The 15994-nt window shown below is 38.9% G+C and overlaps 1 protein-coding gene and 2 long non-coding RNA genes across 3 annotated transcripts in view; all 3 read right to left on the bottom strand.

Moving 5' to 3' along the window:
* The window catches only part of ntm (neurotrimin), a 502481-nt gene that overhangs the window by 221683 nt on the left and 264804 nt on the right, over nucleotides 1-15994 (bottom strand). The gene's annotated exons all lie outside the window — the stretch shown is intronic.
* LOC117955217 overlaps nucleotides 5601-15994 on the bottom strand; it is a 23095-nt gene continuing 12701 nt past the window's right edge. The window contains exon 3 of the long non-coding RNA XR_004658983.1: nucleotides 5601-5696. This is a non-coding gene — a long non-coding RNA (uncharacterized LOC117955217). The remainder of the gene's footprint in view (nucleotides 5697-15994) is intronic.
* LOC117955220 lies at nucleotides 7837-12644 on the bottom strand. The gene is made up of 3 exons (XR_004658986.1): nucleotides 12635-12644; nucleotides 11898-11902; nucleotides 7837-7930 (listed from the first exon to the last, which is right to left on the bottom strand). It is a non-coding gene; the product is annotated as an uncharacterized LOC117955220 (long non-coding RNA).

Genomic DNA, 15994 nt, shown 5'->3' with positions numbered 1-15994 from the left:
AATAAAACCCTTGTGACTTGCTCCTGCCGCCTCCTTCTCTCTGCGTTTGGGTCCTCACCGCACACCCCCCACAACAGTTTTTAGCTGTGGATGGTTGTCAACCTAACTTTAACAGCCACAAAGTGCTTGATAAATATGTGTTGACTGCCTTACAAACAATCAGGGGACATCAATTATTCATAGGCAAGTCTGCTCAAATTTAATGGTCAATATCTATAAAAATCTACCACTTGAGTTGTATATTGTACGGATACCATTACAGTCTGTTGCCACCCAGTGCATTGTGAACTCTGTGTGAACTGGCTGTATGTTCAGCTGCACAGCACAGCTTGTTATAAAAGCAGTAAGTTCGACAAACAGAGGCTTTAAGCTCAAGGAAGAGTACGGTGAGCTAACAAGCCGCTGGATGAAGCTGAAGATGGATGCACAGGGTTTGATTAGCTGATGCTGAAACTGGGACTACGTGCTATGCTGACAGAGGAAAGATAAACTGAGTGATTGGTCTCAATTAATGTGGATATGGTCGGTTCTCTCCACATACAAAAAAAAAGAGTGCACTAAAAAAAATGTATTCTTTTTTTGTGTTGTTTGAATTAAAATAACCAAATGAATATTGAAATGGCACAGCACTGACAATAAAACAAAGATAGGCTTACATAAAAGAGTCTCTTTACTCCGCCTGTCGCTATACTGCCAATCATCAATTATGAAAAGTTCTCTTGATTCCAGAGAGAGAGAGTCACTGTGAACAGAAAGCTTTGATGATGCGTGAGCTAGTCCCAGGCCTGATGGATGGTAATAGTCTCTACGTCATTGAACTTCACTAGCTGGGCCTGCAGTAGTTTCTTTCAGTTGAAAAGTAGCTGGTAGTTTGAGACAACTTAAGAGTTTGGCATCTATTCACCATGATGATGCATGATGGGAGTCTTAAGTGTTACAAACTTCCGAATGCCTCCTACAGTATTAAACCACCATACATCTCCATAACCCTACGCTGATCATTCACGCTTTGGCTCCTCACATGAACAAGCCGTTAATTTAGCGAGTGGAAAGTAATGGGCGTACATCTAGTATTCAGCTTAATACACTCACAGACTCACTACAGCACATATCCATCAGAACACGTTCACACTCACATTCATTCTCTGTCTTTCAGTATAGAATGCGGAAAATCATTCTGGTAAAGAAGTATAAAACGTATTTCCACTTATTTCCAAATCATTTATGTGGAGATTTCTGGCTCATACTGGAAGTGGAAAATATGTTAAACTGCCAGTTCTGCTTCTTAACCCTCCCTCATTCCAATCACACTTAATTCCATTAATACTACTAATACTATAGTTAACTATGTATGGCAGGTAATACAACTAATATTGATAAGTGTAGGAGCTATTTATTACTTTGTTGTTTTAGCTATTAATTGTTTGGAGTGGCCATTTAGGCTTTATAAACAGTGCTGCTCACAAGAATAGGCACCCCTGCTTAAGCTGAATAAAAAGAGGAATAAAAAATCTTCTTTTGGAAATTGATCTTATTGCCTTAATTAAAAAAATCCAAACTTTAAGGACACCAATTTTCTTTGTGAAGGAATAATGTGTAATGTAAATTACACATTTTCCTTAAAATAGAGGGGGCATACGTTTACACACCCCTATGTGTTGTGCCTATTCCCATTTAGGCAGGCAGATGTTTATTTTTAAAGGCCAATTATTTCATGGATCAGGACACTATGCATCCTGATAAAGTTCCCTCGGCCTTTTGGAATTGAAATACCCCCCCACCATCATCACATACCCTTCACCATACCCAGAACTAGGCATGGGCTACTTTTCATTAAATAATCTCTTGATGCAAATCAAACCAGCTATTAGGCTAACTGAAATAAAAACATGCCTTACTCTAGGTATGGTGAAGGGTATGTGGTGATGGGGGTTTATTTTAATTCCAAAGGCCATGAAATAACTGGCCTTTAATAATAAAGATCTGCCTGCCTCTATGGGAATTTAACGTAGTGGTGTATATTGTACAGTTATGCCCTCTTTATTTTAAGGAAGAACATTTATTTTTTTTAAATACATTATTCACTCACAAAGAAATTTGGTGTCCTTAAAGGTTGTATTTCTTTAATTAAGGCATTAAGTTCAATTTCCAATAGATGATTTTTTATTACTCTGTTTAATCAACTTAAGCAGAGGTTCCTATACTCATAAGCAGCACTGTAGGCAGCAAGCAGATATGCAATAGGACCAGCATGCACCTGGGAGGATCCTTGGTTTTAAAGGCAGCAGGAGGCCTGATTTATTCATTCTTGTTGGTCCTATTTTGCAATGGATAAAAAAAACTCAAGAAAAATTCAATCAAGTTAAATCTTGCTTATGAATGAATAGCCACTACTATCACTTATTATCAGAATCAGAAAAGGTTATATTACAACAACATGTACACTTATGTGGAATATGCCTTGGTGAAAGGTGCATACATAAACAAACACATTATTAAACATTCATATGAAAAAGGTTGCTCAAACCAATCCCTTAAGATGCTCCAGTTGATCCAGAATGCTGCAGCACATTAATCTAAGAAACTAATATTTCTCTTGTATGCTTCTCTGCATTGGCTTCATGCAAAATCCAGGAGTGAATTCAAAATCCTTCGCTCTGAATCCTGCTCCCAGAAAGGAGAGTTACTTGTGGTTCCTAGAGTCTCTAAAAGTAAAATTGGAGCCAGAGCGTTCCGCTATCAGGCTCCTCTTACTAGTTGGATTCATCTACCAACCCTTTGTAGGCTCAGGTTCAGGTTTGCCTTGGACCAGCTCTTAGTAATGCTGCCAGGGCCCTTTCTTCAACACACTGATCTCCTCTCTCTTTCCATCTGGGTGCATTCATGTCCCAATAATGCGTGGTACTAACTTAGTTCCGGGGAGCTTATTCCCCAGAGTCCTTATGTCCTTGGATTGGGGTGGCACCTGGATGGTGGAGCCACTGCCCTGGTCCTGCTTGACGCCCTGTACTGCTACTACTATTAGTTCTAGTCACTGTACTATTATCTTTATTGTTACTATAATTACCACTGTTCATCATACCAGCTGCTATACCTATTATGAATCATATTTCTGTATCTCTCTGTCCCTGGAAGATGGCTGCCCACCAAAAGTCAGGGTCTGTCGGAGGTTTCTGCCTGTTAAAAGGTTTTCCATGCCACTGTTGCACAAAATACTTGCTCATGGGGGTCAATTTTTGGGTCTTTGTAAATTATAGACTGTGGTCTAGACCTGCTAGTGTAAAGTGTTCTGAAATTAGAGTTGAACATTTAAATTAAATTAAACAGATTGAAAATTGCTTGTGTGCATTAGTTCTAAATTTACATTTTTAGTGTCTTATCAGCTCAATAAGTAATAAGTACACTAGGTTCTAAATAATACAGATTAAGTTACCCTAACCTACATTAGTATAATCATTGTCCTTTAAAAAGCATCTTTATTTAAGGGTTTTACAGATATAATAAGATAACAAAAAAAAACATATGCTACCCATACTGTATACACTTTTGTTTTTAAATCACAATCCAATTTAAATAAAGACGTCCTCTCCCTAGGGTGACAGTGTGAGCATTCCAGTGCAAGCTCAGGAAGTTCAACCAATCACCGATGAGTCCTCATGCTACGGGGAGCCCTGGCCTAACTCTGAAGTAATCATTCAAATTGCTGAGACTGGAGCAGTCTGCACTGCAAACCTTGATATCAACGAAATCAACAGAGCAAATCATGCGGCAGCACGTTCAGGTAATGCTACGTTAATTCTGAGACTGACAGAAGCTCGCATCATTTTTCTCCATTCACACAAACGCCTCCAAACATATGATTCACAATTCTGTCAGAGAGCCTGAATGAAATGATACGGTATTGATCAGCAATGATTAACGGAATATGCAATGCGAACTGACACCAAAGTAACACTCATTTTTCTTGCTTCACTCACAGACAGTTCTGTTGGTAATGATGCGATGAAGATAAATAGCAGTGCCTTAGCCTGGTACAGACAGAAGATGGGGCTGGTGCTCAACTAGAAATATCCTCGGCTTTGTCTGTCCGGTTTCTGCTTCCCTGCAGAGTTTGCAATGGTATGTAATTGTGATTTTTTGGGCAATAGCATTCAATCAAAGCCTATCAGAGTATACAGACTACAATCAACAGACCAATTCAGGCTTGCTATTGTGAAGAAGACATGGCTGGATCTCCCTATTGAATGTTAACTAGACTCAGAAAAACAGCCTTTTTTTTTGGTAGTGTCAGATAGCTGCAGGAGACCGGAGAGTACTGTCTAATCCACCAGCAAGCATCCTCTCTGTATGTGCATTATGAATAAAAGAATGGGTGCATGCACTCTTATGCTCTCACTCCCAACCTCTTTTTTGTTGGGTAATGGAATACAAACAGTATTTATTAACATAGAATTCAGCTTACAAAACTGTTCCCTTGAGAAAATGGTGAGGAACTATCCCAATAAACTGACTTTAGTTTTGAATATGTAGAGATGAGCATTAGATGGGAGAGGGGGTTGAGGCTGGGCCATGAGTTGTAAATACATTTGTTTTCAAACTGTGGGGATGATGGGTATGTTCATTTGAAACATGCTGTGAGAAAAATAAATGCAAAAGTGTCATTTTGGAAAATGAAACTGTATATTAAAAACACATGTACCATCAGGTGGTTTATGTATATTTCTTATACCAGTTTCTTACTCACTTGGAAATAAGAAGAAGAAAAAATGCCTTACACTCTGGCTCCATATGCATATCTCTATTTATTCGGATAATGTTCTGGCCCTTGGGTCTTCTTTAAATTAACAATTTGCAGTTGTAACTGTCACTCCCCGATGTTAGTTGGGTGCAGATTTGAGTCGTGCATGCGTCACTTTGCGACAAGTAGCATATAAGACGCTAAAAGGAGACTTCTGTTCTATCAATACAGTAGAATTGGACCTACTTAACCAAGTTTGTCACTGCTGGCTACAAAGAGCAATCAAACACAACATAGGCTGTCAGTTGAATGGAGTTTTGAGCTAGCGTTAGCAACCAAACAACCGTAGATAGCTAAAACGTTTTTGAAATGATGTCCATCTTTTGTAATGAGAAAGGTTTATTATTTTATGGATATTACAAATTTAAGTATGACGCGTTTTAAATCATGCGCGACTCGCATTTGCACTTGACTCACAGCGGGTAGAGACAGTCGCAACTAACTTAGTACTAACTTAATTGATATGACATTTCTTGAAACACAAGGACGCTTTACACAAGGACAGGGGGACAAGAGAAAAGGAAATAGTAGACCAACACAAACACGGACTAAAAGGAATACAACGTCCATGCTCAATGTCAACGCTCATCGCGCAATATACAGTTACTTTACTTTATGAATGAAATAAACATATTACAAACCTGAGGGCAAATGAATGAATGAATGAATTAAATCATTTACAATCCCCTAATTGTCTCCATCTATTGAAAGCCCGACTGAGCTGTGACCGTGAGTTTTGCCCGTTGTCTTTCACTTTCCCTTTTAGCTTTTCGTTCAATTTCCTTCTTTCCGTAACATGGAATGTGATGGTCCTGAGCCAGTATCAGCCATAACTACAGCAGATAACTCCTAAAATAAAATTTAAATAGAATTAGGTCTATATTAAGAAATCTCCTGGCTGGATACACTAACACATGCTTTTCTGGTTGTTACAACGCTACTGTTGTGACACAGAGTGTTTTACCCAAATCTGTGATCCATCAGAATGTGTTACTGTAGCGCCGTCTACCTGCGGTACATCATTTTTTGACTTTACCTGGACAAATTGGACCCAGACAAAGGCTAATAACTAGTGTTCTTTTCACTGTTAGTCTCAATTGCTGTTGCAGGTCATTTATGATCATCACATGAAATATTACACAGTATCTGAAACATTAAAAAGTTACATATGTGCGCCCAAATAGCTCAGTTGGTAGAGTGGGCGCCCATATATAAAGGTTTACTCCTCGATGCAGCGGTTCCGGATGTGATTCTGACCTGCGGCACTTTGTTGCATGTCATTCCCTCTCTCTCCACTTTCATTTCTTTATCTGTCCTGTCAATAAAGGTCTAAAAATACTCAACAAAGTAATCTTTAAAAAAAAAAAAATTACATATAGGACCTTTAATGACACAAATCAGGAGTATATACATGTATAGTATGTTGGACTAGAATACTTTGTCAATTTTCCATCAGCTTTTTATAATAATAATGTTGGTAGTATGTGTAAACGTCCCTCCATCTTACCAGGCCAGCAGAAAAACGCGTAACTTTTTGTAAGTTTCTCTAAGTTTTTGTGCTGTCTCCAAGGCTGTTGCTATAACAACAGACTGTACTTCTGCATACAGTCACAATGAGCATAGAAGGGGATTACCTTTTCACCGCCTTGATTCCTGTTAGAGACCATAATTCAAAAAAATGAACATCATTCTGTGTTGCAGAAGACTAGCAATTGAGACCATAAACCCGTCATTAAAATGTTTACTGAGATATATAAATCAAGTCAGAAGTGGATCACTTTTTCATAGACTTATCCAGAGGCCAACGTCCTTTTGCGACCGGACGTCTTGCCCTCTGCTGGAATTCAGATAGAATGCAGGTTTAAGGAGTCTCCCCCTGCTGGAATTCAGATAGAATGCAGGTTTGAGGATTCTCCCCCTGCTGGAATTCAGATAGAATGCAGGAGTCTCCCCCTGCTGGAATTCAGATAGAATGCAGGTTTAAGGAGTCCCCCCATGCTGGAATTCAGATAGAATGCAGGTTTGAGGATTCTCCCCTACTGTCAGGGCGTGCCCTGAGAGTACCTAGGTAAGGACTACTAGCCAGTCAGAAGCAGAGTCTGAGGGCGTGCCCCGACAGTAACTAGGTAAGGACTACTAGCAAGTCAGAAGCATGAGGACGTGCCACATGAGGACGCTAGGCAAAAATTATTACATCTGTTACAAAGTGATTCACGTTCATCACAGACGAAAAGGCTGTACTACAGCAGAGCTATTTGGAGCAGATTTGTGAACAGTGTTTTTCTGTTGGAGAGGGTAACTCCCTTTGGGGGGGGGGGGAGAAAAAGTTTATTTTGCATTATGATCATTGACAACAGCGAAGTGGGTCACTTGTATAACTTGTTGATTCACTGTTGCATAACTATTATTATTGTTTTGTGTTTCATTTATCAACTGTATAATTGTTTTGTGTTTCATTTATCAATTATATAACCTGTTTTGGTCACGTATCAAGATCATTTTTTGAAAAGTTTGGTCATGTTTTGAGGACGGCGCTCCTGTTTGGAAACATGGTTTCGAGGCAGGTGCGCCGTACTCACCAAGGAATGGGCTGGGGGCGAGGACTGGCCCCCCGCTCACACCCGATCCCTTGTTTGTTAAGAAAATAAAAACACGGAGAGTCCCTCGGTCCGACAGAGCCTGCTGTGAGTCGCGTACGAGACGTCCATCCACGTTGATGCTAGCTCTGTCCGGACTGACGGCTCTCCAGTCCTGTGTCAAGGTAAGAGCTTCGAAGTAGTGTTTACTTTGCATCACGTATTGAGTGCATATGTGTGCATGCTGTTTGCTTTGCTGCATTCTGTGGGAAATAAAGAGACACATTTATTTTAGCAAAAACAGTGTTTGTGGTTATTGACAGTGTGAGTCTGTTGCTCACAGCTGTACTGTATTCTGTGGCGAGGTAAAGGGACAGTTCATCCTTGCAGAAACAGTGCTTTGAAGATTATTTGCTTGTAGCCGACCACCCTGCAATCCTGTCTAAATATTTTCACAAAACATTCACTTTGTAAACTTCTTACAGGCACCCAAAAAATATATAACACAATAAAGGAAAGAGAAAAAGCCAAAAAGCAAATTGTGAGCACTTTAAGTCTCCGGAATTAAAGCCTTCAACTATGTTTTTTTTTTTCCATAGACAGATGAAACCATTGAATTAAATCGAGCTCACTAATGTATGTTTATTTAAATGATAAATTTATTTCTGATTTATAATTATTCTGAAACGCTCATTTCATTACTCTAATTGCATTATTACATGATCTCATATCTATGCAGCTCACAGCCACAGCGCTGTGTGAACAGTTTGTCTATTGAAGTGAACTCTAACTGGTCTGGCAAAAGCAATCCAAGCATGCAATGCGTATCACCTCCGATCTAACTTCATCCCCTTTGGCAGAGCCACAGGGCGGCATCCCAAGCTTCCCTATTTTTCCTTTAATGGTTCAGAGTTATTCGAATGGGTATAAATGTTTTTGCCGCATCACTAAGCACGGTGAAAAGCGGTGATGGAAATGTCTTTAAAAAAGAGAAAAGAAAATGCGTTCCCCTTGATGCTTCTGGCAAAACTAGCTGTGCTCTCTCCTATTTTTTATCACCTGCCCGCAGGTCACTCAGAGCAGTTCTTTGGCGACTATTCGAGGGCATGTATATCCCTATACGTGGAATTTTATCATGACTCAAAAGTACTTTTCTGCCCCTAGGAGTGCACTGTGGGACTGACCTCGTTACTGTTCCTACAAATGTAGCCCACAGAAAACTTCACACCTGGTGGCAATGCGAGCTCTGTTGAATATAAATTACTGAGTGGAAATGGCCTTCCCTCTGTAGCAGTTGTTTCAAAACTCGCTTGTCTTTCTCTTTATTTCCCTGTCAGTGAATAAACCCTTTGGGAGCGGGGGAATTTTTCAGTAAGACTCGACATGGCACAGATTACGACTCTATCCAGCAGGACAGAAATGTACTTTTCATACACAAACAATGGAGCATACAATAGGGAGGTTAAGGCACTTTAGTTCACAAGTCAAAGCAATTGTTCTCAGTTCCCACGGGCCTGCTTCAATGGTGCAAGCTTTCTCTCATGCATCTTTCAAACAGTGTCACCATGGTTTGTTTTCTGAAAGATAAGGGAAAGACAAAGGAGGCTTGGCCCTGGCTGGTGTATTATCACCCTCTCAGGTTAACACTAGAACCGCTATAGCTCACGGCATTTAACGTAGTAATCAAAAGGGTTATCTTTTATGTCCCGATTGAAACTAAAATAAAAGTTTTACTTTGCACAACCGGAAGTGAGGTAATGTAACAGATGTGCTGATTTTAATCCATACCCAGACCCAGAATCTTTTGTGTAAATTAAGTAGCCTAGTTTTGGTGCCTAAAAATAACAAGTACATTTTGTCCCTAAATGCAATCGTTTCCCAAAGTTATTTGCTGCCAATGGGAGGAATGCTAATTTATGAAAGGATTCTGTGGGTTGTAGTAGAGGGGAGAAACAAACCCCCCATTTCATCATCAAGGCTATTATAGTATTTAAAAGCCAATTTGCTAGTTTACTTACATTTTTTTATTTTTTGTCTTTTTTTGTGATATGGTTTATTTGTCAGGGCGAACATTCAAAAAGGTCAAAAAAACTATTGTGTGATACCTAAACAAAAACAACATAGCATTTTAGAAGGAGTGTATTCACAATGCCATCAACAATAACACCAGTACATAAAATGTACATGTGGTCATAAATATCTAAACAGTCTACACAAAACGCAAATGTGGAAAGATGTACATTATTAGTAAGTGCAAAATGTCAACACATTCTCCCTCCCATCTCGCAAAATACGGACGCTTGGTAAGGTGCCTTTGTTGTTGTTATGGATGACCAAGCTTGATCATCTCTTTTAGCATTGTGTAACACGCGTTTGGTCGGGACTATTGGCGTCCCTTTCGATGCTGTTAGGTTAAGTAAAAGGTTGAGTCAGGGTTTACGGATCCATCACACGCGGGAATAACGGGCCGGTTAAAGACGTAAGCGACTTCCCTGACACACAGCAATACCGGGACAGTTAAGGACACACCCTGGACATGAACCCTGCTCTCCTGGGTGTAAGTCCTGTGTTTGAAGCATCCAACACCCCAACCACCCTCCCTGTGTTTTGTGTTGAAAATTTGTAAATTGACATATGCTAGAAAAAAAAACTAAATAGACACGGACTAAAGAAGACATACATCAACAGGTGTTTTGATCTTTGGTTCAAGTAGAGTGGCAAACCTTTTGAAGTCATTCGACACATTTGTGTTGTGTAGACATCCCAGTATCAGTACACATATTAACCCACACTTCCTGGTGTTCCTGTGTATGTACTAACCAGCTTTGGGGTTGCCAGTGAAAGCATGCCTGTAGTGTTCTCTGTCCTACAGTTCTCTCCGTCGTGCATCCCAGCTCTGTACCCATACATCCATGCCCTGTACTGGGGTTAGCTACGGTTTCAGGGTGGGGGGGCTTTGTGTTCTCCTTTACCTTGTTAAGGTGAGCTACGTTAGGCTTCTTGTGTGCTTTCAAATTTGTGGGTTTTTCCCCTTTTATACATTTTACCACCTTTCATTACAAGGCACTTGGTTTTATCTGACACACATTTGTCATAATAAAATAGCACAGTTTTTCAGACTTGCGGCCGTGGACTATGCTATGTTCAATTTGTCATGGGTTCCCAGTTGCAAACTGTATACAAGTTTACGGCATAGGAAATGTCAACTCTGAAGGATTACTTTCTCTGTGAAAGACACTGACAAAGACAAACACTAAGGACATTTACTCTAGGATTTATTTGTTAGTTTTGCAAACAGACGTAGTTTTAGTTAGTTTTTGTTTTTTGTAATGCCTCGTTGTAAGTTTTTATTTAACAACAATGTTTTTCATTATTTTGTTTTCATTGATGAAAATCATCATTATAAACCTGTCCATCATATGGTTTGGAGACCCTTTCACACTCTTTCATCTCACTGTCTTGTGGTCAGGTAGTTGCTCTGAGTGTTGAATAATGAATTGCATGTATGAAAACCCCCACCTTCATCATGGCATGTGGCCTAATGTGGCCTGAAGTAATGCAGGCTTGCTAACACTAATGCATATTTTCACGCTTGTGTGTACACTCTCATGTCTCCAAAGCAATGATGCTGCACTGAAGAGGATAATGTGTTTTTAAAAAGTAGAAAACTGTCAATTATGACAGATACAGTGAAAAAGGGAATACACTTGGAGTAGGGATTTGTTTGACTCTTGGAAGTGGGCAAAGTCTAGACTTGCTGCTGGACTTAATAAATATAAATGAATGCGAAGTGTGTACTCTGCATTCACTGCTATGCAAAAAAAATTGATGTTCCAGTCTCATCCAAGGTCTACTGCTGCAGGTATAAAGTCTTGCTTTGGATTTACAGTACAATTCCTGAGAATGCTGAAATGGATTTATGCGTACGTGATCATTCTTGCATTGCTTCAGCCGCCTTTGATTTCTACTATATTCACACAGCCACGGAGTGTACTGTTGACTTCGATTCTCCCGCTGATCTCGCGGCTTATCAACACATTCAAGATTCGCTGCATAATTTCATAAGAAGCACATTGCTGCCTTCCAAAGACTGTTGTGAGCAGGATCGAAGGCCTCGCTCTGCCTCAGTGACCAGATTTTTGCTGTGTTGAGGCTGAATGCACTTGTGAGACACATTATCAATATATTTCTTAATAGAATCACCCATTACTTGAGAAGTGACAGTGCAATGCTAAAAGCAAAGAGTTGTTCCACCATGAATCTTTTGCACAATGAGTTAAAGTTTTATTTTTTATTTATTTGTTGTTTACACCTCATATTCATTTATTTTGATTATGGTAGTCTAAGAAGAATTTTTTTTTCATATGTTCAATATTTTGCATTAATCCTCTGTTATAATGATAAATACATATATTGTGGTAGAGCAAGCATTTAATGAGAGGTTTATGCCTTGACGCAGAGGTCCAGGGTTGAAATCCGATCTGTGATGATTTCCTGCATGTCTACCCCCCTTCCTTTCTTACCTTAGCTGTCCAGTCAAAAAATAAAGGCAGAAAAGCCCCAAAAATAATCTTATAAATACATACATTCATTTTTATACAGTGAAATTACTGATTTAGCGGAGGGGGTGTTAAAACTTTTGCAAAGCACTGTATCCATGTCACATTCTCATTAGGTGCTAATCTGTGTGATTGGCTTCAAAATTGATGAGTTAATTATGCATTGTTCAATTAAAAAAGATTCACTTCAGTCTGTAATGTAGTCCTTAAAGTCTTATTTTCCTTAAAAGTTAAAAATGTTTGCAGTAAGAACATCCCAAATGTGTGAGCATTTACATAACATTTGGACTCCCATTTTCAATATAAAGGATGTTTTTATGAGATTGGGGTTTTGAAAACTGCCCAATGGAGGATTTTGAACACTAATATTTACATTAACCCCTGTGTTGTCTTACCGTCAAAATTAAACTTTTTTAGCAATGTTTTTAACTTTTTCTTATGTTTTTGCCCCTTTTTTCAACACTTTGACGCTTTTTTTCAATGTTTGTAACCTTCTTTTAACTTTTAACACTATATAACAATAGTTCCACAGTTATTTTTGGAATGTATGGTCAATAAACCTCATTTATAGGAAATTATACCTAATGTTTAAGTTAGAAAAGCAGAAATTAGGAATTAATGGAAAGTATATCAACGTTTACTCAATACTATTTCAAAAGCACTTTGATTTGTTTTTCAAATGCTATAAAATTGAATAAGACCCCCCCAAATTAATGAAAGTAGAGATTTGTACTTGCCAAGCATTGTGTGGAATCAATCATGTTATTTTGGTTAGTTACAATTAGGTAGTTAAAAAGAACATTGATACAGAAAAAGGGGTCAAGGACAACATGAGGGTTAAGAGTCTTAATTGTTCCAACTCTGCAGTTCAGAAAATTTAAATATGAACAGACTAATTGCTGCATTGCCAAGAAGTCACCCTGCCCACATTATGGGTCACCTATAGTAGTCATGGCACAAAGTTTGAAAACTTTACAAGTCACAAGTTAGTTTATGAGTCTAAACATAAAGGAGACATCATTTTTGGAGCAAACAGAGCTACAATGTCCACAGTTGTGAGAATTAAATGTGGAATTGAAAGGCTAGTAGAAGAAACCTTTCCAATGTGTTTCTCTTCTGCAGTCGAGTCTGGGAGGAAGTAAACACACAGAGGAAGATTGGGCACGAGTTCAATCATCCACTTTGGAACAGGGCCCTTCACAGACTGAGACATAGAAGATCAAGGGATATTTATGGAACATGGCATATATAAGGACGAACACTGATACTGAAGTTACAACACTGTCTTCAACATGCTGTTGGTCATTTAATTTGATAGTTTTAGATATTAATCCATGGAGACACTCATGCTACACTCACCAACTTTAGTTTACGGGTTTGCAGCGGAAAAGGTGATATAATTTACACTTAACTTGAACAAAATGAATTGTATAACAATATTGGTGAAGTTTGTTCATCATTGGGTGTTATTACATTTTTGCTCAGGTTAATCACCATGGAGTTTTTAATGTATTCACCAACAGTAATAACTACTGCTAACTGATATACGATGAATCTGAGAAAAAAGCAAACTGATGGCTGGTGCCACAGAAGGAATCTGTTTATCTGCACACACACACAGTCGTGACACAGAGCTGGTGTAAAATGGGCAAAGTTGTCCTTTTGGCGTTATCTCTGCCCTCTTCAAAGTCACCAGACATCTTGAAAATAGTTGTTTTACCTCGCAGGGTAAACAAGGGAGTTACTTTTCTACCGCTGCCTGGATAGGTTAGTTTCTTTGTGTTACTGTGCAACTTTAAGGAATCCAAACTAACCGTTTGGCGTCAAGGCAAAGAAATAGCCTAGGTGCTAGTGTAGCTGCAGCATTACCTATGTTCCATAGCAACCGCCTCGGTATGTACAGACAGCCATGCCAGTCAAGTCGGACAACTTATTTTATTGTAAAAACCATATATTAATGTAAATCTAATTTAGCTGTGGCAACTGACAACCAGAGTTCTACTACAATATTCACAAAAAAAAAAAAAAAAAACTATATTGGACAATTAAAAACGATAACCCATTACAGATTATGTGCATATATCTATATATATATAAATAGTATGTGCAGTTAATACATAGACCAGTTTATATTATTACACTACAATATTAAAAGTAGCCTGTTTATCCATTGAAGTGTCACAGAACAGTCATTTCCTCCTCTGCTACTTTGCTACAGTCCATTCAGCATTTAGTGTCCAGTCCACTTCTTCTGGTGAGTTGACCACACAACCATGATCATTTTAAGAAGTCATACACAAAGTATAACATGTCTTAAAGAACAACAACTTATAAATCTGGTATGGATGAATTAAATTGTATTTTTTTATTAAACAGAGTGAGACAACAACAACGTGTGTATCTAACTGAAGCAAAAAAAGCTGGTGGAATGCATATTAATGTTAAAAAATCCCAAAAGTGAAAAAAGTGAAATGTTCATGCCATGGGACATTTAAGCAGAGAGGAATATGTTGGGGAAACAATAGTAGTTAGCATCAAATTACTTCTGTATTGCCCCCTGATTTTTCAGGAGGCCTGCAGGACACCGCTGCGTTCCCCCAGAAGTAGGCGGCAAAACGCGTCTAACGGAGTCCAATGGGAGTATAACTGCCATCTTCATCACGCTGGCATGTGCTGTTTAACACCAGTGACAAAACAATGACGTGAGCTAAATTAAAACAGGCCACAGGGAAATTACAGGTTGCACGTCTGCGGTAGAAAAAGTCATCTTGTAAAATTAACTGCAAGCAGCAGTGAAGGCCATGCTCACATTTGTATTTGCTCACTGACAGGATGATGTGTGTCATTAAGACACAAATACACAATTACAATTAGAGAGACAATAACAATGGGAAGCATGTGTGAGCAAGGGTGACTTACCCAAGCTGTTGCTAACCAACAAAAGCTATAAAAGCAGGGGAGAGTCTTTGTGGCAGAAGTGGTAAGAAGGATTGTTGTGTAAAGTATCATTCATTGATCTTGTTGGGGAATTTGAAGTGTAAATACCTGCAATGTGTCTCAATGCACAGTTGAGGGAAGATAGATGTCTTACCGCGAGGCTGTTTACATGGGGTTATTTTGAAAAGCGGAGACGTTTCCCTCCTTTTGTGCCCTTCATTGCATGCAAACGGGGAATTGGTCTCTGAAAACAAGTGTTTCTAAAAACCTTTGGAGATTTTAGAAAACTTTTTTGCACGGTTGCATGTAAACTGAGATTCAGGTAGTTGAGTAAGTGAGGAGGAGATGAGAGAGGAAGTGAGTTGATGCTGTTGCTATTTTCTGGATTCTGATTGGCTAACGTGGGCATGAGCTTCTCGTTATACTGCCACCTACAGGTTTGGCATGCTCTTGATATATACACGTGAAAGAACACTTCTTTGAAAACTGACAGCTGTGTAGGATGAGAGAGGTTGAAATGTCCGTTTATGAAAATAGAAAGTAAAATAATCTGAGTGATAGAGCTGTTGTTTGAACCACAACCCGGTATATAGAAAAATCTCAAAGGAACATTTGTGAAAGGAGCATGAACTCTGAGGGATGATTGCTGTGAAATGCTACTGCAGAATATACTGTGCATGTCCTATCTTTAGTTTTATATTACTCACACTTACATAAGGTTTGTTTTCAAAAAACAGCTTCTTGCAAGGTTCCAGTTATTGTGCTGAACTGTGCCAATGGGGATTCATCCAAGCTCAGTGTCAAGAACAAGATTGCGAGGACAGGTGTAGGATTATGCAAAGTAAATTACACTACCTCTTGATCCTAAAGCAATGGGACAGCAGCCTCCATAAAGCATGAATGTGTTGATTAGAGTGCCAAAGCATGAAAACATCATTTAACAGAAGTCCACAATCCAAGCAGGCCTGCCCAAGTCTGTAGTATTGTACAAAATATATGCCCAAGAATACACCCTATAATCTATGTTTCAAGGAACAACGTGTGCCAACAAAGAGTGGGGTTTGAAAAAAAGCGTTCTTTCCTATTCTTACTGATTTGATGTCTCCTCCGATCATTAAAGTGTT

The sequence above is a fragment of the Etheostoma cragini genome, chromosome 13 (genome assembly GCF_013103735.1).
Source record: "Etheostoma cragini isolate CJK2018 chromosome 13, CSU_Ecrag_1.0, whole genome shotgun sequence".
NCBI classification, from domain to species: domain Eukaryota; kingdom Metazoa; phylum Chordata; class Actinopteri; order Perciformes; family Percidae; genus Etheostoma; species Etheostoma cragini.
Note: the sequence above shows the minus strand (reverse complement) of the source record. Positions and strands in the feature narration are given on the sequence as shown.